At 42.6% G+C, this 25,477-nt stretch overlaps 1 long non-coding RNA gene across 4 annotated transcripts in view; it reads left to right on the top strand.

The window, feature by feature from the left end:
* LOC135176828 (uncharacterized) overlaps positions 1-25,477 on the top strand; it is a 269,659-nt gene that overhangs the window by 178,543 nt on the left and 65,639 nt on the right. The window contains exon 4 of one of the 4 annotated variants that reach the window (XR_010302838.1): positions 20,118-20,799. The exons of the other annotated variants lie outside the window; for them this stretch is intronic. This is a non-coding gene — a long non-coding RNA (uncharacterized LOC135176828). Of the gene's footprint in view, positions 1-20,117; positions 20,800-25,477 lie in introns of those variants that run through there. 4 annotated transcript variants of the gene reach the window in all.

Below are 25,477 nucleotides of genomic sequence, written 5' to 3' on the forward strand. Positions count from 1 at the left end.
GTGTCAACAAGACCTTAAACAACTTGGTCTAGCGGAAGGTGTCCCTGCCCATGGCAGGTGGTTAGAACTAGATGATCTTTATGGTGCCTTCCAACTCAAACCCTTCTATGATTCTAAATGGTCTTACACCAAGATCAGTGGGGCCATGCAGGAGCCAATGACAGTGTGTTCTCTGCCATCTCTGTGATCAGACTTCCAGACCCAGTGGCTGCAGAAGCAAGTTGGAAGCCTGTTTATTAAAGGAGAAGCCACCACCGGCATTGTGGTATCTGTGTCTTAGGAGATCTCTTTTGCAGAGGTAGCAACTGCCAACTTGTCAGGTATTTCCTGGAATTGCCAGTCTCTCTGGGGTGCAGCAGACTGTGGTGCCTAGAGCGACTGACATATCACTTACCTAGTTCTGCTAGACTTGGCCTCTCGGTGAAGTATGCAAACTGCCTGCGTCTTGTGCAGCATTTGCATTATCTAAAGATCACTGTGTGCGCTACGGTCCATTCGCCTTTGCAAATGCTGTTTAAATATAGCATCCATAAATACACCTTAAATAATTCATGAACATAATTTTGTAAATTCTGCTAGGCCACACCTCTCTAGGGGCATATTTCTGAAGGCGCGTCAGGCTGGAATCGATGCGTCTGCCCAAGCGCCCTACCTCTGAGGCAGAATTCCCACATCTAGCCCCAAAATGCTGCAAACGGCTCTGATTCCACTTCGCCGGTCATCCATCATGCTGTCATTTTAATTCAGATGCTGCTACTTGTTTTAATAACATGCATCTTACACAAAGAATATTGCTAACACAAGATTCTTGAGGTAGATTTTTACAACCTCATAAAACGGTATTAACCCTTTTGATCCCTGATGTTCTTTTCACGAGGCTTTCTCTTTTTATTTTTTTTTTTTTGCCTTTTTATGCTTATCAATAACCTGTGTTCATGGGGTCTATTCACGCTAGAGAATCCAACATCAATCACCACAGTAAAAATATTATTCCTCCAGCATTACCCTAAAGAATTATGGAAAGAATAAAAGTGTTATTGCAGGAATTATTTAGCAAACAATGGACGGATAAAATGTATTATGGTAAGTGTTAAATTATATCACCTCATTACAGGAAACTACCTGAGATAGCACAGAAGGTAGTTCAGTGCTTTCTCTAAGTAGTTCAGAGAGAACAATAGCAGAATCTCACAAAAGGTTTTACTGTGAAACCCTGGAATGACAAGGCAAATGATGTATTATCAAATAAAATGATAGTTTAGAGGAGGGGGGGAAGAGAATAAAAGAGATAAGTCTACCTGCACACTTCTGAGTTGCACCTGGAGATATTTTCGAGGTGAGGGGAGAAGAATAACAGTAATTTACAGTTAGCAGCTTAACTCTTAAGTATTTAAGGTACTTAATTTTGTTATTCTTTTGTATGCCCTTATAGAAATACTTTCCTTGTTGTGACACAGCAATATGGAATCTACTGGTTTAAGAAATATTTTGCCTCTTTTTCAAACAAAGAGCATGCTAAGTTATTTATTTCTTCCTTCTCCCTGCTTTTTCTTTGCAGTCAACAGCAGGAATTAGAAAAAGATTTTACTGAAATGCTTGATTAAACCAATCACTAAAAGCATGCCCATATTTTAGGTATTTTAGGTATTATTAAGGATACCTAAACAAGGTTGGGTTCCTTGATTTCACCAAGTAGACTCTTATCAGTTAATGCAGATTTGGGGGGGCAGGGGGGAAGGCATAATGTTATGCTGGGCTCATGGGATTCATTTGATCAACATGATTAAATTATTTCCTTACTCAGCTAGAAGGAAATTACTAGTAACCAGACATTATGTGTCTGTTAATTATGTGCAATAAGGTTCTCTGCTGTCACACCAGCTCTTGCATTCATGTGTTGTGTGTTTTAAAGGCATTCTCATTTTTTAAGTGTAAATATTGAAGAGGGACAGCTATAAATTTCTTCCCCTTATTTAATAAATATCCAACATGAAAAAAAAAAAAAAAAAAAAGAAAAAGCACTTGTAAGAAGCAGCTGTTTGTCGTTGGTGTAATCAGAGACGAGTTTGTGGCAGTGACATGCGAGCATTTCACATGTTTTGGTTGGGTTTTTTGGTTGTGTTGCAATCCTTTTTCTTTTCTTTTCCTTTTTCTTTCCCTTTTCTTTTCCTTTTTCTTTCCCTTTCCTTTCCCTTTCCTTTCCCTTTCCTTTCCCTTTCCTTTCCCTTTCCTTTCCCTTTCCTTTCCCTTTCCTTTCCCTTTCCTTTCCCTTTCCTTTCCCTTTCCTTTCCCTTTCCTTTCCCTTTCCTTTCCCTTTCCTTTCCCTTTCCTTTCCCTTTCCTTTCCCTTTCCTTTCCCTTTCCTTTCCCTTTCCTTTCCCTTTCCTTTCCCTTTCCTTTCCCTTTCCTTTCCCTTTCCTTTCCCTTTCCTTTCCCTTTCCTTTCCCTTTCCTTTCCCTTTCCTTTCCCTTTCCTTTCCCTTTCCTTTGATCATTTATTACCATGAGGAATGTAAAGGAAGATTTGCCGGAAACCTGTAATTCCACTTGAAATAGTGAACGTCTCTGATGTGAGGTCTGCTCACCTATACGTTGTCTTTGTGCCAGATCTGCGTTCTGCTCTGATGCTGCCCAATCTAGGATTTCAAAAGGATTTTTTTTAAATAGAGGAAGAAACATATGGTACAAGAGGGGCCTTATTCCTTTTTTTTTTTTTCCTAATGAAATGATGGGCTTCTGTTTCATATTAAAGTGTTAATAGGTCTGAAATTAGGTCTCAAAAAAGAGAATAGTGCTTTTAAAAATTCTTAATATGATTCATTATCTGCAGTCAAAACCAGATGACATTTATTTTTATCAAAAAAAAAAAAAAAAAAAGAAGCAAGCTAAGGAAAAAGAATAAAATAAAATCCTGGGTTCAGGCTCTGATTTATTGAGCAGAAAGCTCTTTAGAATCAGAGCCAGGACTGGAGGCTGAAGGTTTTGTTTGAGTTTGAGAACCTTCATATGTTTATGAAATCTAAACAAATATTTCAAAGAAGGTGGTGTCACATGTGAAGTAAGTGATCCTATTAGGCACCAGGATACGGCTGCTTTGTGGAAGGCCTGGGCAGCGTTTTGTGTATGGCAGTGCTGTGTACCGCTAATACACCGAGACATCACTTTCATCCCAAACGCCGATAGGGCTGAACTTCTCTCATGCACTTTGGCTTTCAGTGTTTAATAATGAATGAATAAAGTTCAGAGGAGAGAAGCTAAATGGATATTGTGCTGTAAAAGAATGAATTTTAACTACCGGCATGCCATGCTATTCAGAAATGAGCAGAACACAGTAAATGGACGTTTTTATGTGGAGTGGATAGGAAGGCTGTAACGAGGGCATCTGTGTGAGTTGCACTAGCATAAACCACTAGAAATATCAATGCAATTAAAAATACCTGTTAATTAAAATAATCAAGTTAGATGGTTTGTCCTTGTATGCAGCTTTGGGTGCATCCTTTTCTGCCAAAGTTAGTTTCCATAGGATAGCCACCTCTTCCACACCCTCTTACTGGATATCATTACCTTGCTTTTTCTGCCAGAAAAGTAAGTGTGAATCTAATGGTTGGGAGTTTTTTTGTAGAATCTGGTGGGATTTGTAGACCTTGGACAGCCTAGAAAGTACCTTCTCTGGAAACATCATCTGGATGATCACAGAAACACAAAATGTCAGGGGCTGGAAGGGACCTTGAAAGATCATCCATGTCCAGGTAGGTTTTGAATATCTCCAAGGAAAGAGACTCCAGAACCTCCCTGGGTAGCCTGCCCCAGTGTTCTGTCACCTTTACAGGGAAAAAGTTCCTCCTCATGTTCACATGGAAATTCCTATGCCTCAACTTCCACCCATTGCCCCTTGTCATTGGACATCACTGAGCAGTGCCTGGCTCCATCCTCTTAGCACTTACCATTTACACCTTTATAAACATGAATAAGGTCATCTCTTAGTCTCCTCCTCTCCAAGATGAAGAGCCCCAACTCTCTTAGTCTCTCCTTGTAAGAGAGATGTTCCATTCTCTTAATCATCTTTGTGGCTCTGCAGTGGACTCTCTCAATGATACCTTCAGATTTTCTTTATCTAATTATTACTAACTAGCAAGCCACAGTGATTGTGGTTACTTTTGACCAAGACACCTTGTTAATGGTCCACATTCCCAGTTACTGTCAGTCAGCTTCAACATTGCAACATGAGCTCACATCAGCAGCAGGTCTGGCTCAGAGCAATCGTCAGAACTTGTGGCACATAGGAAATGGCAGCGAAGAGCAAAAGCATCCTGAAGTTTTATGCAACCTATACCAATGGCTTCTATTCCACACACTGCCTTCCTCATCTATTATTTACCCCAGAGGACCTAGGCACTTGGAGATGCTCTCAGACATGTTTGAAAAAAGCAAAGCATGTTTGTATATAAGTAGTGCTGTGTTTAAGTCACAAAACAACTATCCTCAGCACTTTGTGATGGGGGCAGGGGGAAGGAAAATAATTATACAGCAAAGAGCTAATCCCAAAATGATGTGCATGTATGTGGAGAGGTAACAGCTGACATTCACATTAATACCAAATGAGTTCATCTTGATTAATGTTATTACATTAAATATCGAAGGAATTAATAATGATTAGACCATTATTTTAAAGGGTTACCAACATGACACTGGCTCATTTTTTAACAGCTGAAGACAGTTGGATTTGGACTTTTTTCCCTCTCTGCACATTTCCAGTCTTCACCTTCCTTGACCAAATGTACTCACTTGGAATTTCATCTCACTAAATTTATGATTTTATGGCTGCGCTTCCTGCCAAGGCTAAATCCAAGTCCCCAATGAAGTCATCAGGAGCTTTGCTATTCACTTTGCTGCAAAATGCTGAGGCCTGATCCTGATTTGCCCAGGCTGACAAGCAGTGTTTCCATTGGCTTCATTGGGCTTTCATATGCTACTTCCATCTTAGAAAAAAAGCTACAGGAATATGACTTTGGGATAGCATTTTTGAGTTGTTTAGGGTTTTTTAATGTTTAGTATAGTTGAAAGGTTTCTTTGTGACATCGCAGATACTTTTGTGGGAAGACAAAAACAAAGCAATTAATCTGAATAGTGAGCAAGTGAAATGTGTAAAACGCTCCCAGAGACCTCCCTTCCTGCACAAAGACAAGTCACACCAAGACTTCAGTGAGTGATTTGGCCTTGTCCACATGCTGCAGTCCCATGTATTGGGATAAACCAGATATGGGACAGGGGAAAAGGTTGCAAACTGTTTGTTATGAAATTTAGCAATGTGTAGTAAACATGATGGCTTCAACTGGGGAGTAGCCACCTAACACAAAACGTTTCTCTTTGTGCAGCAGTTTGCAACTTGTACACAGCAGATGCAAAGATTTGTGCTTGCTTCCCATTTTTCAGTGGAATGTACTTACAATTTATTTGGTTGGAAGAGATCTCTAAGATGATCAAGTCCAACCATCAACCTAAGACCACCATGGCCATTAAACCGTATCCCATAGTGCCATGTCCACACGTTTCTTGTACACCTCCAGGGATGGTGACTCCACTCTGGGCAGCCTGTTCCAATGCCTAACCACTCTGTCTGCAATTAAACTTTTTTCCTGACATCCAAGCTAAACTTCACTTGGCACAATTTCTGGCCATTTCCTCTTGTTCTGTCATCTGATATTTAGGAGAAGAGCGATGAAGTCTTCCCTCAGCCTACTTTTCTCCAGACTAAACAATGCCAGTTCCCTCATCTGTTCCTCACTAGATCTGTTCTCTAGATCTTCACCAACTTTATTGCCCTTCTCTGGACCTGCTCTAGCACCTCAATGTCTTGTAGAGAAGGAGCCCAAAACTGAACCCAATGTTCAAGGTGCAGCCTCACCAGTGCCACATGACTTCTCCTCTGTTTTTACAGCCAATGCTGGCTTGAAGGACTGTATGTTATATGTGTTCTTCTTCTTTAAAAAAACTGATTCCTTAAAATAGATTAATAGGCAAGACCAAATTACATGTGCAGTGTTGTGCTTTAAATAAAACTGGCCTAATGGGGGTGAAAGAAAAATAAAAAGATTCAGCCTTCACAAGTAGGAAAAATGCCTTGAACCAGATGATTATGAGCTATGTGTTTTCTAGGAATGGCTGCCAACACTTGGGTAATGCACTGTTTCATGATGCACAAATAGTTTCGTATTCCACACTTCTAATAAAACTGAAGAAGCCCAAAGTTCTCGTAAATTATCTATTCAGTAGAAACCACCAAACCCTCCTAAATCTGTTTTGAAGTAGTGGTGTTTCATAGACAGCATTTAAAAATAGTGCATATCAAAGTGTGTGATTTACAAAGGGGAGAAAGCAAATATTTTCCCATTTCTAATTTGAACTTGTTGGGTGGAAGGATAAATCTTATAACATTTGTCTGCTCTTCTTTACTTTTGTCTGCTGATTTTTCACAGGCCTTAGCTAAGATTAAATTAGTTCTTGATCAGCTGCTGCTGATTAGTCATTTCATCCCATTCACAGACAAGTATATTAGGAGTCATGATTTGGCTGTAATTTTTTTTTTCCCTGTTCTAATTGTTAAGAATTTTTATGTGGCTGCTTTGTAAAAATGGTAGCTTGGGGTTTTCATTTGCACTTTTGCTCTACAGTACAAGGAATTCAGGAAGAGAGAGGATTAAACTGGTTGTCAGGAGCCCTTAATATTTTATTGTTGCTTTTCCCATAGGTCTTTCTCTTGAGTCCAAGGCATACTAACCTCTTCAGTAGTATATATACACACACACACATATATGTATGTATTATATGGGTGTAGGTGTCTGTATATAAGGAAATTAAGCATGTCAGAGACCATTCTGCATCACTGAGGCTTTTAGGCACAAAGCTTCTTACTTTACATATTGCCAAAATCTTCTGCCTTGAAAATGAAGATGGCTGCATGGAGGTTGTCTATTTGGAATGATCCTTGATCTTTGGAAGCACCTAGTCCTTCCCAGGAAGTTGACCAAAGAAATGGTGGACAGATTAGGCCAAAAGCAAAGGGATGGAATTAATAAGCAAGTGATGCAGGTGCTGGAGCTACTATTTGTGCTGTATGCAAATACCTTATTGTGCTCGCTGTGTATTTGTGTAACTCCTGCAGCCAAAAGCTAGTTCAAAAGTGATTTTTTTTCTACTTCTGGTATTTGGGTCCATGCTTATTGTGTCCATTTTGTATCTTGTGCAGCAATTTTTCAAAAGTATGAGAGGTGCTTCTTCCAGTTGATGTCAGTGGAAAATGGCAGTAGTTACTGTCTCTAGAAATCTCATAATAGAAGTCTGAGCATGAAGTTCAGAGTTAAAGTCTGCTGCTTATAACCACCTATTTACATCTACACTTCTGTCTCACAGAAGGCATCAAGATTAAAGCATATAGTTTTAGTGCCCAGACTCAAAGAATGATGATTATATTTGCTACTTCAATATATGCCACCCTGTGAACTCTGAGCCCAGCTGTATTTAGCCAGATCCTTTCATTACATATGAAATACTCTCTGAACTGGGCATTTTATCAAATATAATTACAGTAAAATAGTGTGCAATGTGGTCTTTTGTGCAGAATAATTTAATTGCTGGTGAGATCTTAGCCAGGCTCCTCAGTAGTGGTACCGTATTTTTGTTGTTCCTCACTTATAAGTTGATTTCTCTGTCACAAAAATACCTTCAGAATAATATATATGGAGAAAAAAATGCAAATACAAAATAAAAGATTGCACTTTCTGGATGGTGTGCAAATGGTGAGCTCAGCAGAGAGAAGGGCGTATGGTGAGTTGAGTGGAGAGAAGGGCACATGGTGAGTTGAGCGGAGAGAAGGGCAGGCGGTGAGTTGAGCGGAGAGAAGGGCACGCGGTGAGCTGAGTGGAGAGAAGGGCACGCGGTGAGCTGAGTGGAGAGAAGGGCACGCGGTGAGCTGAGTGGAGAGAAGGGCACGCGGTGAGCTGAGTGGAGAGAAGGGCAGGCGGTGAGCTGAGTGGAAGGAAGGGCACGCGGTGATCTGAGTGGAGAGAAGGGCAGGCGGTGAGCTGAGTGGAGAGAAGGGCAGGCGGTGAGCTGAGTGGAAGGAAGGGCACGCGGTGAGCTGAGCGGAGAGAAGGGCAGGCGGTGAGCTGAGTGGAGAGAAGGGCACGCGGTGAGCTGAGTGGAAGGAAGGGCACGCGGTGAGTTGAGTGGAGAGAAGGGCACGCGGTGAGCTGAGTGGAAGGAAGGGCACGCGGTGAGCTGAGTGGAGAGAAGGGCAGGCGGTGAGCTGAGTGGAGAGAAGGGCAGGCGGTGAGCTGAGTGGAAGGAAGGGCACGCGGTGAGCTGAGTGGAGAGAAGGGCAGGCGGTGAGCTGAGTGGAGAGAAGGGCAGGCGGTGAGCTGAGTGGAAGGAAGGGCACGCGGTGAGCTGAGTGGAGAGAAGGGCACGCGGTGAGCTGAGTGGAAGGAAGGGCACGCGGTGATCTGAGTGGAGAGAAGGGCACGCGCTGAGCTGAGTGGAGAGAAGGGCACGCGGTGAGCTGAGTGGAAGGAAGGGCACGCGGTGAGCTGAGCGGAAGGAAGCGCTCGCAGTGCGCTGAGCGGAGGGAAGGGCACGTGGTGAGCTGAGAGGAGGGGAGGGCACGCGGCGAGCTGAGCAGAAAGAAGGGCATGTGGTGTGCTGAGTGGGAGAAGGGCAACTGTGAATGTGCTTTGAAAGGCACATTGAGATCCAAGCAGCATACTATAGAAAGACAAGATACTAAGTCTGTGAGGAGTACTTTGTAAGTCTTAAAAAGTAAAATCAAAAGCCTATGTTATACTTTAGTTCTGGTTAGTCATTTGTTTTCCTGGAAGAATGTCTGGTGGTTCCTGGCACATTTCTGGTCCTGGAAGCAACTGGCCGAGTGTGAAGTGCGTACCTCAGAAATGTAGCCTACTCGATTGCTGCTGGTGCTGTGGGTGGAAGGCAACAGGTTGGAGAAGGCTGGGTGTGAGAAACCTGCCAACGTGTTTCAGGAAAAGGCTGGTGAGTCTCAGGGCTTTACTTGCTCTGCTGGTGCAGAGTGTTGGTTGCCTGAACACTTTTGAGAATGGTGGAAAAAAACATCCGTATGAGTTGTGCTACTGTCTGCAGGGGAGGTAAACATTTCATAGCTCCAGCACTTTTCAAAGCTTATGTGACAGAGTATAGTGGGTTTGGAACTCACTCCCCTATCCCTCGCCCCAAGTTGAAATTTACCAAACCAGCTCAGATGACTTGGAAGTAAGATAAAGCTCTATTTTGCAATAAAACTAAATTTACAAGCATATATACACAATATATTTACTTGGATTTACAATTATATACCATTTAGAAATAATACAGAAATCCAAACCACCCCCCAGAAAAGAAAGTCCAGAAGGGACCAACACCACCCTCACACTCTCCAGACAGAAAACAACCAGCAAGGCTTACATCTTGTCTGGTTAGCCAAGGTCAGTCAAAGAGATTAGAGAAGCTATGGATCCAGCACTCAGAAGCAGAGAGAAGAATTGTTTATACTTTGGCTTTTTATCCCTTTTAGCAAAGCAATGAATGGTGTAGACTTTATCATTATTATTCTTTTACAACCACTGATCCAATTTCTCTTATTAGAATGTTTCAGTCGGTTTTAAATCACTACACAGAGGAAGGTTGAAGTATGTAACAGTGGCACTGAACCTCTTTGCATTCTTGCTTGACAGGAGATAGGAAGGTGACTGCAGCCTTGACTGGTGCCGCAGGCTTGTTGACCAAGCACCCACAGGGCTGGGCTCACAATTACCTCACGTGCTAAGGTGCCAGATGGCATTGATAGGCTTTGCCTGCCCCCACACCTTCCCTGGAGCAGGTCAGCAAGACTTATAGCTGTCTAAACTGGGAGAGTGTTACCTACTTAAACTGTTTTTCTGACTTAATAAGAATTTTTCATCTACAGCAAGCCATTTTAAAATATTGTCTATACACAAACAGTCATTCTGAATAATAGGCCTGCACACAGTAAATGTCAGCTCTTTAAATCACAGAGGACTTCGGAAGCGGAGTAGAGAATGCTTCATAACAGTTTAAACTTCAGCCTCCCATTTATTATGTATGTGTTTATAAATCTCCGAGGGGCACTCATTTTCCTTCTGGGAAGCCCAAAGGAGCAGAGTTGTTTGTCAGCCCGGCTGGGTGGTGAGCGGTGCGGTGGTTGCTCCTTTGCATTCTGACCCCATTTGGTTTCAAGGTTGGGATCCAAGGTTGTGCCTGAGGAAATTTTATTTTCTTTTCTCCCAGCAGCGGCTTATAGGACCTTTTGTTGCTAGGAAGATAGTACCGGGAGAAGAAAAAAGTGGCGAGGGGTCAGCAGCACAGTGTTGTGTTGTGTTTTGCTTTTTAAACTGAGCATGAGTGATCACCGCCTTTAAAAAGGGCTCTCAGCGTGTCACATAGGAAGAGTCTGAGGGTATCTTGCACAGCAATGGCTTTGAAAAATTTCTGCAGCATTCCCATCTGTCTTGGTTAGTATGAATGCTTTAGCATTAAATGGAGAAAAGGAGAATCCATCAATAGTTAATAACTGACCTTAAGATAGGAATTCAAAGTTCACCACAATTAAACCCAAGTGTCAGCAGAACCCACAAGGGAGGCTATCAATATATTTGACTATACCTACCCATAGATAGCAGATTTAACTTCTATAGAGGAGAGGGCTCTGCATTATTCCTAATAAAAACATATCATTGTGCTGTCTTATACCCCAGACAAAACACAGAAGTCCTGTGCTGTGAGTGATAGTGGGAGAAAACATAGTGAAGAGCAAATGTGATTCTGGATGACTCTATTGTAAACCAGATGTTTGTCAGATTCAGTGGGAGAGTGGATCCATCTTGACATTTATAATAAAGTTATGTAAAGGATTAAAAGCAAACATTTACAATGCCTGGGATTTACAGATTATTATATTTCCCTTAAATTTATTATTTGCTTGGTAGATCACTAGAAATATTTACATCATCTATCTGTGGTGCAGTTGCACCTCATGGATGGCTTCTTTCATTATGTTGTTTGATGCATATCCCACAGCATCAGGGTAAGGAAAAAAAAAAACAAACCCAAAACCAAAACATAAAGAGGCTGTTCCACAGACATAAGCAATACTTGTGATATAAAGAATATGCTCTGTTATTGAGGCATGAAGAAGAAGAAAAATAAAGGCTGCAGCTAAACCTAAGAATTATGTGGTAAGATTCTGATGCTTAGAGGAGAGAATTGCATTTCCTTATGGGAAACAGTGTCAACTCGCCCCTGGGAGGAGATTGCTCTGGGTAGAATGTAGGTATGTTGTTGCTTTTGATTCTGCAGTTGATTTTTTCCTTCTGTCTCATTCTGAAGAAAGAAGAGGGAGAAGAAAACTTGTAAAAAAAAAAGGCAGAGAGATAGGGGAAAGGGAAGCTTTATTTTGTAGCTAGGACTTGGTAAGAGATTATTCTGCATTTGCAATTTTTTTCATTCCAGAATCCTTGTAATACCTGCAGGCAATTTTGTGAGGCTACATTCAAGGCCACTAACTCTCCAGAAGATCTTCTGTCCTTTTTGTTGGCAGATAATTTGTGAGGGAACTTCATGGCAGGGAATATCAAATGTACATTGAGATACACACAGAGATGCTGCAGTGGTGTGGCATTATACTGAGTAAGACTATGTGAAAGGTGTTTGAGGCTTTTACATTAAATAGCTTTTGAAAGCATAAGAATATTGACTCAAAAGAATGAGTCGTACTCCCCATTTCATGTTTGAAGATGTTTTTCCACTCAGTGGATTTCTAATTCATGGGAAACAAAACCAAAATAAGTTGAAGTATGTAAGTGTGAGAATACCTTTTCCTTTGACGTCATCTCCCATGTAGCTACAGCATGTACAAGTTTGCTTGGACTTCAGTTGTGATGTCTTAATACATGAACCAGCTTATTTGGAAAGGTAACTAATATCTCCAGAACTTTAATCACACCCAGTACCAGCAAGATCCATTGAATAGCAAACCTCTATCAAGTCAGAAGGCAGTGTTAATGTTGAGATACAAGGTACTAAACCCAGGAAGTGGGATTCTGAAAGTGGTGCTAATTCAACTACATTATGGACCATTTATAGCCCAGGTGGATTATTAAAAATGGAAGATAGTGCTGATGATTGCTATCCCCAAGTTAATGATGTGATAGAAACCTGCACTGCTGAAGCCTGCTGGATACTCTTGCAGCTGCCTTTTCACCTCCCCTAGCTCTTGTGCATAGCATAGCCTGGGAGGCTTCAGTAGTGCCAATTCCAAAATCAGAATGCTAACTTTCCGGCAGAATAGTTAAGCATGAAAGAGACATTCCTAATTCAGAGCCTTCTGACTGTAATCTACTAGAAAAGCCTAAATATCACAAACTTCTCAATGTAAGAAGGTAAAAGCTATCTTTTGGTACTCTGAGTCACAGAATATGGGTTTGTTTCTGCTTTTTGTTTGGGTCATGGTAGATTTGGGAAGGTGATGCTTTTATATCTGTAGGAGAGAGAAAAAATGTAGGTTTGCTGGAAAACACAAAAAGCTTGAAGACTTGATCTGGGGGGTTTCTGCAGCCATCTCACTGATACTGAATGGGCACCCCCTATCATTGTAGGAGTTCCCTCAAATGGTGTGTTTTAAATACTTTCCCCAACAATATCTCTGCGTTCAAGTAGTTGGTAAGATGGGGCAGATCGACCAAATCTTGGCTTCCATTTAAGCCTGAGGAATAACAGCATGATTGCCTTGTTGAGATACTGAAATGTATTTCAAAAGCCCAAAGCAGGACAGTTGCTAAGAGGTATTTCTCACACTGAGTAATGTATTTTTATAGCTTTGAGATTGTCTTGGAGGATGTTACAAAGTTAAAAAATGTCAGCCAAGAGCAAAGCATAGTGGAAAATGTTTTGCTGGAGCACAGACTCAGAGGCAAGATGTAGGGGACCCCTTCTAGGAGACTCTGTCCAAACTCTGTGACCACTTACCCATTCTGCGTCCCCCTGACCACGTTAGCTAATCTCATTTTAGAGGTATAGCACAGGAAGAGATAAAACATGAAACAGCTGAATCTGACTGACTTTGAATGTCTGACAAGTTTCATGTCTTTTAAGTCCTCAGCAGGGTTATTTCACTTGTATCAGTCATTCTGTGGCACGTCTACATAAATCAGAAAGCAGCCTGGGAGAGAAGGTCCTTCGGTTGCCAACCTGTCCATATCACAGTGCATAGTTGTATATGTGGAAGAGATTGGAGATTCAGAAATCATCATGGAGTGTCGCTTTCCTCATAGCTAAATACCCAGAGGGGCTGGCTGAAAAGGTTAGCCGTATCTGTCAGGGTTTTTCGGGTACAACAAAGGATCTTGTCCATTCAGTCTAAATAAGGCGTAATTTCAGCTGCATGGGTCAAATATTCCAAGTTCATTTACCAAATCACTGGGCAAATGTCACATGTTCCAGACAGACTTAGTACAGAGCGAGGCAATCTATCAATACTTAGGCATATTGGAGGGAGAGCATCATGGCTGGGAGTGTTGTTTATTCAGTGAAGCACATACTAAATTCAACAGCATGCTTTGGCTAGAGAGGGTGGGGGTCTAGCACTCATCTTTTCAATGAGCTTTTTTATTTCCACATGGAGAGATTTTATACTCAAAAAAACTGTAACAAAAGCTGTTTAGACTCTCTCACCATCCAAGTGTATTATTTCTCCCTGCTAGACTGCATAGTCTTAAGGAAAGCAAGTTCTTGGTAATAATTTTCAGTTCAGATTGGACCTGTGTGGGCTTATAAGGTCATTCGCTTGAGTGAGCAACCACGGACGTTACACAGTGGGAAGTGGGCTGGGCTAGTGCTTGACAGCTGTTCTTGGGAGTGATGGCCATATGTATCCCTTGCCACAGGACTGGTTTTCTGATTGAGATCATTCATTTGTGGAAATACTTGCCTGTGCTTTGAGGGATGATGCCATAAATTCAAACTAACATGGAGATGCATTGGGCTTACATGGGCATGAGTGGACTCTGCTGGTGTCCGCCTGACAGCTCCAGCTGGCACAGGGTCAGTTGTCTCTCTGAACCTTTCCCTTCCACCAAAAGGTTACAGCTACCAGGAAAAAGTGCAGAACAGTGTCCCCTCTAATCAGCCAGACTGCATTTAGATACTCCAAATAAAGCTTTATTTTCTTTTCTCCCCTGCCCTGGTTGTGTTGTGTGTCAGTGGGCAAGGCTCATGGTCAGGCAAGGCACCAGCACCTGTGTGTGCTCAGAGGAAAGTTATTTTTTTGTATTGGGGCCTCTGTCTTTCTCCCTTGGTCTGACTCACCCACTTATCTTGTAAGCTTTGTTATCACTGAGAATGCCTCTTATTGTGCTTAGATACTGTGCCTATCTGAATGATCTTGTTTGAGATATCTTCATTTCACAGATGAATATAATCAAGCTTGCAACAACCCTTAAAGGCCCTTGCTAAGGTTGCAAAGTGAGGTAATGTGAGAATCACGATTGTCTGTACACATTCAATTCAGCCTTCTTGTGCATATGTGTCAAGATACAATCTTTAGTGACGTGTTCACTCATTATTTCTTCCACAGGCCACTTCACTTAGCTGTCAGCCTGTTCTTTTAACTCGCTTGCTCCCTGTGCTTTCTGAGGTCTTTAAAATAGCAACCTGAAAGCACAGAAATGCTATGATGATGACATTCAGATGAGGCATCAATATCCTTGGGAAGTTCAGGGCCAGGTTGCATGACATACTGAAGTGTTTGGGGTTTATTTTTAGAGGTCTAAAATCAGAAAAGCTGAATCTTACTTAGAGCTATCTGTAGAGAGCATACTTGGTATAAGAAGTAAATAGATTCTTGTTAGGTAGAACAAGACTTTGTGCTCTGCAGAGCTGAGGCAGACTCTGTAAGTGTCCAGGGCAAGTCCTTGCCTATTCTCTCTTCTTCCTTGTGTGCTGTGCCAAAACACTTATTTCTTTAACCTTTAGGATACTGTCACTGCAGTGAAGTTATCTGATACTGAAGTGCTTCCACATCTGACTCTCAATATGGACCTGGTTTGAGTTGGTTCCGCCCTATATCTGCAAAGCATTGTTGCTGTTGAGAGTAGTGAGTTCTTTTACACCTACAGCTGATGATCGTGTTGTTGACATAATGAAATTGTAAGTAGCCAGCTCTGTCCACAGCTTAGCAGCCATAAAGGAGGAGACCTGTTGATGTTAAGCAGTCCCATTTTTCCTTCCACTCTCCATTCCAAATGTTATGTTTTCATACTTTTCCTTAACAAGCTCTCCCCAATCCCTTAGAGGTCCAAAGTGACAAGTAAGGCAACTCACATCCTTTGCACTTTACCTACCCATGCCTTTGGGGCCTTACACAGATTTTTGCCTCCTTCTTTTATAGTAAAAAAGGCTGAAGGATCTGCTCAAAGGCAGGGGACCTGATGTCACTGCTGCCTAGTCCTCCCCTGTGACTGAAAATTTTCCTCTTTAATTCTTACCTGCATTACCCTAGGATCCAGTTTAATGTGTGGAAACAGTGAGTAGCTTCATAACTGTCTGTCTGACAGGATAGTTTACATCAGCTTGTTTAAAAAGGGACATGGAGTCAAGCTTGCAGGTCTTTAGGACTTTACTAAGATTTGATTTCACTCCAATCCACAGCATCTGTAAATACATAATTTTGCTCTTCACCTTTTGGTATGCCAAATCCAGCCTGTTTTGTTTACTCTAGCAAAGGTGTGAAACTTCTGTGGAGATAAAGGATGGAATTTGAGACATAAGAGGTTTCATGTGAACCCGAGGAAGATTTTTTTTTCCACTGTGAGGGTGACAGAGCACTGGAACAGGGAGGCTGTGGAGTCTCCCTCGCTGGAGATATTCAAGAACCCTCTGGAAGCATTCCAGCGTGATCTGCTCTGGGTGATCCTGCTCTGGCAGGGAGGCTGGACCAGATGATCTTTTGAGGTCCCTTTCAGCCCCTGACATACTGTGATTCTGTGAAAAGACTGTTTTCTGATTGGGACTACATCTTGTCTACCACCCTGATACTCATTCTATGAATTCTTCATGAAGAGGCTGAGGGAGCTGGGGTTGTTTAGCCTGGGGAAAAGGAGGCTCAGGGGGGACCTCATTGCTGTCTACAACTACCTGAAGGGAGGCTGTAGCCAGGTGGGGGTTGGTCTCTTCTCCCAGGCAACCAGCAACAGAACAAGGGGACACAGTCTCAAGTTGTGCAGGGTGAAGTATAGGCTGGATGTTAGGAGGAAGTTCTTCCCAGAGAGAGTGACTGGCATTGGAATGGGCTGCCCAGGATGGTGGTGGATCACCCTCCCTGGAGGTGTTCAAGAAAAGCCTGGCTGAGGCATTTAGTACCATGGTCTAGATGACTGGATAGGGCGGGGTGCTAGATTTGACTGGATAATCTTGGAGGTCTCTTCCAACCTGGTTGATTCTATGATTTTATGTGCTACTGTTGCAGTCTGCAAGGCTGCTGCTGTCTTTCATCAACTTGTTTTTGCATGAGATTTTTGTAACTATCTGACTGTAATTGCCTATTCCACTTTGCAGTTTTTTGGAAGGAGAAAAAGAGAAAGGAGAAAGCCCCTGGATTTTTCAAAGTCATTAAGTGCATTTGAAGTAATAGTCCATGATTTTTGTCTTTTGTTGTTTAACCCAAGATTGAAGAAACAGATGGTAAGATTTTCTAGGAAGCTTAAAACAGAAGCCAAGCTCATAGCTATCAAACAGGGTAAATCCATTCTGTTGCCTCCTTATCTCTTTTCTTTTTTTTCCCCACATCACAACCCATCAAAAGAAAGGCTTAGCTTCATTAGAATATATATATATATATCTTTACCAGAAGCTTTTTGCAAAAAGGAGAAGGGCATGCTTTGTTAAACCAGATGCATTTTATTTTTCCTGGAACCGAGATTTATGAAAGCAGCATGCTCATATTTCTCCATATACAGTAATTGGAACTCATTATGCTAATTGTATTTCCATTATCACTAATTAACAATCATAGTGACCTGGCCCACAGTCTAATTTGTCTTTAATCTGTTTTTGTATAGGGAGTTTTACCCTGTAATTTCAAGGTGATAATTCTATTCAGCACAACTTTATTGAATAGTGCAGTGTAATACTTGCAATATTCAGGGCGGCTCCCATTCAGAAAGCTCAAAGAGAATGGGAAGTGAATCTATTCCTGTCCATGCTCCTCCATTAGTGGATCTACCTCCCTTGTGCACTCTCTTTAACCTACCTGTGTCTGACTTAACCTGTGTGCATCTTATCTAGAGCAGCTGAAGGTTGGTCAACATTTGCTGATGAGATTTGTGAGCTGTGAAGGAATGTGTGTGTGTTTGTTGGTGGATAAATCTGCGGGAATTTGCCACTTTTCCACTTCACGTTGCAGGAAAACAGGATTTTCCTTAAATGGTGATTCTGACGTGGTATAAAACATGTCCTGTGTCTTCAGGAGGAAGAAAACCCTCTGAGATTAGCATGAAAAGTGGTGTTGTCATTTGGGTTTTGTGTGTTTGGGGTTTTTTTTCCCCTCTCTTTTTCCTTAAACAACAAGTAAATGCCTGATTGCTTTTTCTCCAGGGTTTACTGGCATTCAGACATTCCAGAGTTGTTTTCTGCAGGTTCAGAGTGAGGGAAATGAGCAGTGCTGTGCCACTGGGGTTTTTGCAAATCCTGCTATCTTGCTCATCCCTCTCAAGTCAGTGTTAGGAAAACACTCGCAGCGACTTCTTTCAGAAAATCCAAATGTTTTTCTCTGGTGCTGCTCACCTACTGCCTTTTCCCCTCTGCTGATTCACTGGCTGTGCCGTGCTGCTGATGTCACATTGTTCCCATCTTATCCACTGATCGATTGATATCAATAATACTGTGCCGTGCAAGCCCTCTCCCTTAAATCCTGGGCTTATTTCTTGGCTTCCTATCCACACAGGGTGCCACCTTTCAGTGAGGTGGGTACTACATTTATCCGATTAGCTGTATTATTGTATACCCTTTGCACTGCCCGCTCTGTGTTTTGTCATTGAGGACTTTTGAAGCTGGGAGTGACTCTAATCTGAGTCATTGATCTGTATCCCTGCTTCCATTTCTAACCCTTTCTGTTCCATGAACAGCCCAGGTCTCTGGGCAAGGGAAAATTCTGTCCTTTGGTGTCTACGTAGTTCAACAGCTTTACATAGTTTGTTGACTTGTCTCTGGATGGATATTAATACATGCATGCTTTCACCTGTATATGGAGATAAGAATATATACATACACACAAGCTTTACATTGTTTGTTGACTTGTCCCTGGATGGATATATGCATGTATATACCTTTATATGGAGGTATAAATATATACATATGCTTTACATTGTTTGTTGACTTGTCCCTGGATGGATATTAATATCTGCATGTATATACCTATATGTGGAGATAGAACTATATACGTATTTGGCTCAATCAGTTACTTCCCAAGTGGCTTCCTCTTCTTGCAGCTCTCTCTCCCCAATGCCTTGGTCTCCATCTACATGCCACTTCTCTACTTCAGCAAGAGGTGAATCACACTGCAGTCACAAATTTTCATGGCTCCTTCTGGAATGTGCAACCTCTGTAAGCTCTGCTTCACCTGACCCTTCTTTTCAGCTCCACAGGGGAAATGCTAAATTCCCCTCTGCCCCAGGTCTGATCCCCCTTCAGCTGCATGGGCGGCAGAGCCTTTGCACAGTAAGCACTCCTCCTTCAACAGGACATAAATCAAAGAGTACCACCTAATCAACAAAATAATCTTAATCAATGCTTTCACCGTCTGGCTTTCCCTAGCAAATGTAACTCCCTGTTGATGTTTCCCATCCTCCCTTCTGTTATACCAGATGGTGTGTGTTCCACTCTTTTTATTATCCTTCCCTGACCGCGACACTTTGCTCAGTCCAGAGATCTTCATACTGCATCCCCTGAGTCTTCTCATCAGCAGCTCTGTCCTGCTCATTGCATCTTGATGTTTCAAGCATCTCGCACTAATGACCTTTTTCTTCCCCTCTCCTTCACACTGATATTTTTCAGAGTATCCATTCCCATAGGCTGATCAGCTGATATCTGGTGGCACATGTGCTTTATCCATCAAGTTTCCCAAGTGACCTCAGAGTCTGTGTAAATGTTGACAGCATATAGGCTGGCTTTATGCTTACAAGTTATAATTTCCTACAGGAGAAATTAAATGTATTAACCTCTTCCTTTTTCACTTTTCTTCCTTTTTTTCTTTTTTTCCTCTTCCTTGGCAAAGATGACAGAGGTGTCCCTGCCTATGGAACTAGATGGTCTTTGAGGTCTCTTCCAACCTGAACCATTCTGTGATTCTGTGAAGTTGATCTGCTTCACATGATCTACAGTTTGGTCCTTGTTGGATAGGATAATATACTAAGCATTGGTCAGAAGAAATTTACCTCTCATGTACTTCCTAAATGTACAGATTTGACTCACAGATTTGTCTTCCCAAGGTGTTTACTCTGAGAAACAAGCTAAATGATTATGCCTTGAAAGGCAAAAAAGGGGAAGGAATCTTTGAGCAGGGGCTCTAGCAGAATGACCTATCACATAGGATGTGTTTTCTGTGTCTCTCAGAGAATATAGTGTAAAATAAGCTCAGAATTGTGCTTGCTGAAGTTTCTGAGTTGTTTCTGGGTAGATACCTAAATCCTCCCTGCTCTTATCCCTCTGTATCAAAATTTTATGTGGGCGATCAGTCTCTTCTCCCTAGTAACAAGTGATAGGATGAGAGGAAATAGCCTCAAATTGCCCCAAGGGAGCTTTAGATTGGAGATTAGAAGAAGTATCTTCACTGAAAGGGTTCTCAAACACCGAAACAGGATTCCCGGGGAGGTGGTTGAGTCCCCATCCCTGGAAGCATTTTAAAGTCGCTAAGATGTGGTGCTGAGAGACTGAAGTTTAGTACCAGACTTGGTGGAGTTGAATAATGATTGGGTTTGATCTGAAGGGACTTTTCCAACCAAAATAATTCTATGATTCAGTGTTATTTCTACTGTAACAGGTTCTCCAAACCGTTTGGTCTCCTTTCCTGAGGTGCTATGGCAGAACTCTGTGAACCTAAGATGTGTATATTCTGCAGTTCTCTTGCCAAGGCAATGGAGTCACCTCTCCTGTACCCTTGTAACTTTGAGTTAGTAAGGTCAGCTTGACTTCAGAGCCACTTAAAGCAGCAGCAGTGGAACTCACCAGGAGCAAATCCCAGGCTGAGCAGCTCCAAGTTCAACTCCACCAGCCTTCATTTGAAATGTTTGGGCAGAGAAGCACAATCTGCCTTGACTCTCCCTGCCTCTCCGGGCTGCAGTTCTGCTCTCCCTAACCAAGCGCATGTTTACTTAATACAATTTGTAGCAAATGTAATAGACATGTGGAGCTGAAAGAGAGGCTGAGTATCTAAATTGCAAAGACCACAAATCCGTCACTGAGTAGATAGATATGCTAAGTGAAGGACATTTTTACTGGAGTATCTGACAGAACTGGAAATCACAATGCAGAGCGATTTTATCACAGAGGATTTTCAATTTGTTGTTGAGAAGGATGGGTCAGTAAGCATCCTCTTTATCCCTAATGGCTAAAGAATGTAAATAATCTTCTTGTAACCATTCTTCATGTATGTTTTCTATCTAGGTGAGGTATATTTACTTCTAGGGATATTTTTTCCCTCCTATCAAAAGAGCATAAGGATTTTATTTCCCTTTCCCCTTCCCTTTCCCCTTCCCCTTTCCCCTTCCCTTTCCCCTTCCCCTTTCCCCTTCCCTTTCCCCTTCCCTTTCCCCTTCCCTTCCCTTCCTTTCCCTTTCCCCTTCCCTTTCCCCTTCCCCTTTCCCCTTCCCCTTCCCCTTCCCCTTCCCCTTCCCCTTTCCCCTTCCCCTTTCCCCTTCCCCTTTCCCCTTCCCCTTTCCCCTTTCCCCTTTCCCCTTTCCCCTTTCCCCTTTCCCCTTTCCCCTTTCCCCTTTCCCCTTTCCCCTTTCCCCTTTCCCCTTTCCCCTTTCCCCTTTCCCCTTTCCCCTTTCCCCTTTCCCCTTTCCCCTTTCCCCTTTCCCCTTTCCCCCTCCCCCTTCCCTCCCCTTCTCCCCCCTTCCCTCCCCTTCTCCCCCCCTTCCCTCCCCTTCTCCCCCCTTCTCCCTTCTCCCCTTTCTCTTTCCCTTCCCCCTCCTTTCCCCCCCTCCCTCTCCTTTCCCCCCCTTCCCTCTCCTTTCCCCTCCCTTCCCTCTCCTTTCCCCCCCCTTCCCTCTCCTTTCCCCCCCCCTTCCCTCTCCTTTCCCCTCATTCCCTTTCTTCCCCTTTTCCTTTCCTTTCCTCCCCCCCCTTTCCATTTCCACGTGCTGCTGTTAAAAGATGCACAGCCGACTAACAACTCTTTCATTCATCATAGGGCTTGATGCAGCTAATGTTTTGAGTGCTATTGTCTGCCGGTAATACTTAATCCCATTGTGGAATACTGCAGTGCACTCAAAATGTGTTTTCCTAGGAAAGGTAGGCTGTAAGGAAATGTAGTGACTATTTCACTCTCAAGGTCTAGCATCAGGAGGGCTACACAAAGAAGATCTTGAACTTTGCTGTCTAATTTCTTCTGCTTTGTAGCCATTCAATAACAACGTTTAGCAACCGCGGTGATGTGTACCATGCTCCTTCACTCTCCTCTGGCTGCTTCTGCAAGTATAACTCCTCACCTTTGTTCTTCCACTACTCTTTTGGCTGGTGGTGAAAGAAGTCTTATAACACTTGTTGTGCTGTGTTACAGGATTATATGTTCAGAGAAGAAAAAAAATGTGGTCTACGTAACTCTGATGCAGTAGAACAATTACTGAGATTTTACAATAGAAGGGACCTTTGGCGAGCTAATGGCCTGTGCAGCATCACTCAAGCAACTTCCCCACAAGCTTTCTCCAAGTCCAACAGTGGTGACTTACTTCCAGGCACCTTTTATGACTTTGTTGACATGACTTTGATGTAAAAGTTTCCAGTGGTGGAGCATCTATTGCAACCTTTAATCAGTTGTCTTCTCTATAAAGAAAAAAACTAATGTAAGTGCTCCATATTCTGGACCTTAATTTGTCTAATTTGAACTTCAAGCCATTGAATCTTGTTAAGCCTTTGTCAGCTAGATTGAAGAGTCATCAATTATCAATTTCCATTCCCTTTGATAATAGACACTTATAGACTAATAAATTATCCTTTAACCTTTTGTTCATTAAGCTAACAGATTGAGCACCAGAAGTCTCTCACTTCAAGGCTTATTTTCCATTTTTGTAATTCATTCCTCTGACTTGAAATTCTCTCCAATTTTTCAACATCCTTCCAAAGTATCAGCACCAAATGTTATCTGTAGCACAGGTCCTGCACCATATTCAAGGATCACAGAACTTTAGAGGTTAGAAGGGACCTCCAGAGATCATCCAATCTCCCTGCCAAGCAGGGTAGTTCACATAGGAATGCATCTAGGCAGATTTTGAAAGTCTGCAGAGAAGGAGACTCCACAACCTCTCTGGGCAGCCTGTTCCAGGGCTCCATCACCCTTACTGTAAAGAAGTTTCTCCTCATGTTCAGGTGAAATCCTCTATGTTCCTGTTTGTAGCTGTTGCTCCTTGGCTTACTGCTGCTGACCACTGAGAAGAGATTGGCCACATCCACTTGACACCCACCCCTCAAGGTATTTGTACACATTGATCAGATCTCCTCTTAGTCTTCTCTTCTCCAGACTAAACAGCCCCAGGGCTCTCAGTCTCTTTGTAGGGGAGATGCTCAACTCCCCCCAGTCATCCTTGTGGCTCTCCACTGGACTCTTTCCAGCAGGTCCCTGCCTCTCCTGAACTGGGAAGTCCAAAATTGGACACAATGTTCCAGATGTGATCTCACTAGGGCAGAGTAGAGGGGGGGAAAGAAGCTCCTTAGACCTGCTGGCCACACTTTTCCTGATGCCCCCCAGGATGCCATTGGCCGCAGGGGCACATTGCTGGCCCGTGCAGAACTTGCTGTCCACCAGGACTCCAAGGTCTTTCTCCACAGAGCTGCTTTCCATCAGAACAGCCTCTAGCCTGTACTGGTGCCTGTTGCATTCTTTCCCTCTACACCTTCTTGCAGTTCAGATGTTTATTTAGCAACAGATTACTTTAGCTATCAGAGTTTCCCAGCAAATCTTGGATTTGAGCATTCATGGTGACTTCTAAATCCCGATTAGGAGGCCAGAATAATTTCTGTCAGCTCAGTTTTTTTTTCCCTGGCTATATGAATGACATTTTAACAGGTCGAAATGTGTATTGTGTGCTCAGCAAGACAGAGAGATTGTCAAGTAGATGAACTCTGAATTGTATATTTGTTGTTTCTGAGAACCATTTGACTTGGTCCCTGAATAGGTATGCAAAGGGGGATCTGTTTGTTGATCTGGAAGAATTCTGTAAGTGGAAATACCTAGGCTGGGATCATTCCCAGTTGAATAACAAAGAAGACAGGAGTCTATGAATTCACTATTTTGGATATAGTGGTGTGAAAAGTAAGGATGAATTGTGCTTAGATTGTGCTTCTGATAGAGGCTCCTGATCTCCTCACTCAGGATAACAGAGTAAGCTCATGGCAGTTCCTCCAGTTATCCCATCCTCTGGTGGAGAGAATGGAAAAAAGTCAGCAAGGGATGGCAAGATACTGTTCTGTTTTACTGAAAACACAGCATTCATCTTGAGTTGAAAATCAGCTGAGTCTCTGGTGTTTAATGTTAAATCATTCTTGTCTTGATGATGTGAGTGCTTGATATTAATAACTCTGAGTCCACAGTGAAGAAACTGGAAAGGCTAGGGAAAAGGACAGTCAGAGAAAGACCTGGGGGTGCTGTTTGACAGCTGTTTTAACAGGAGCCAACAGTGTACTCAGGTGGCCAAGAAGGCTAACAGCATCCTGGCCTGGGTCAGTAATAGTGTGGCCAGTGGGAGCAGGGAGGTGATCATACCTCTGCACTCAGCACTGGTGTAGCTGCACCCCAAATACTGGGTTCAGTTTTGGGTTCTCACTACAGAAAAGATGTTAAGGTGCTGGAGCATGTCCAGAGAAGCACAACAAAGCTGGTGAAGGTTCTGCAGAATAGGTCTTCTGAGGAGCAGCTGAGTGAACTGGGCTTGTTTAGTCTGGACAAGGGGAGGCTGAGGAGAGACCACATTGCTCTCTGCAGCTCCCTGAAAGGAGGTTGGAGTGAGCTGGTGGTCAGCGTCTTCGACCTAGTATCAGGTGATAGGATGAGAGGAAATGGGCAAAAATTATGTCAAGGAAGGTTTAGGTTGGATGTTCAGAAAAAGTTCATTACAGAAAGAGTGGTCAAGCACTGGAATAGCTTCCCCAGGGAGAGGCAGTGGAGTCACTGTCCCTGGAGACGTTCAAGAAATGTGTGGACATGGCACCTGGGGACATGGTTTAATGGCCACACTGAAATAATTCTATGAATCCATGATTCTTATAAACTTTAACTCTAGACCTGGAGCCCCTCATTATTGGACTGGAAATTCATTCCAACAGTGTGTAATGAGAAAAGAAGCTAAATATACTCTAGAAATGTAAACACTAAAGGAAAAAAAAACAATAATTCAAAACTACACTACCCAAATAGCCAAGAGTTGTTCAATAATAAAGCCAAGATTCATTTTTTCCTTTCCAATTTGTTTTATTATGTCTGGACTATGGAGCTGAGGTTATTCAGCCTGGGGATGAGAAGGCTCCAGGGAGACCTAATGGTGGCCTTCCAGTATCAGAAAGGGGCCTACAAAAGGCTGAAGGGGGACTGTTTACAAAGGCCTGTAGTGATAGGTCAAGGGACAATGGTTGTAAATTAATGGAAAGTAGATTTAGAGTGGACAATTGAAGGAAGTTCCTTACCATGAGGGTAGTGGAACACAGGAACAGGTTGCCCAGGGAGCCAGTTGAGACCCTCAACCATGGAGGTATTCAAAGTTAAGCTCAACAGGGCTCTGGGCAACATCATCTGGTGGAGGTTGTCCTTGCTCACTGCAAGGAGGTTGGACTAGATGACCTTTGGAGGTCTCTTCAAGGCCAAACCATGACATGATACTGTGATTCTGCAACAGCTGAGTTGCAGAATACTACACCAATATAAGGTGCAATGAGTATACTTTGAAATCTCCCATAGCAATACCAACCTACAGGACAACACACTTGGAGAATAAAAGGAAGAAGAGCAAAGAGTGATTTAGGTCTGTTACACCAGTCAGAATAATCTTGTGTTTTGGAGGGGATTGGAAGAACAAGGACCTACTTTAGCAAGTGCCAGTGAATTTCTACTTCTCCAGATGCATCTTCTGTTGTGTTTTATTCTGCCTTTAACACACGTGGACTCCATAGAGACTGAAATCTGGTATGTAG

This window comes from Pogoniulus pusillus, chromosome 7 (assembly GCF_015220805.1).
Source record: "Pogoniulus pusillus isolate bPogPus1 chromosome 7, bPogPus1.pri, whole genome shotgun sequence".
Classification (NCBI taxonomy): domain Eukaryota; kingdom Metazoa; phylum Chordata; class Aves; order Piciformes; family Lybiidae; genus Pogoniulus; species Pogoniulus pusillus.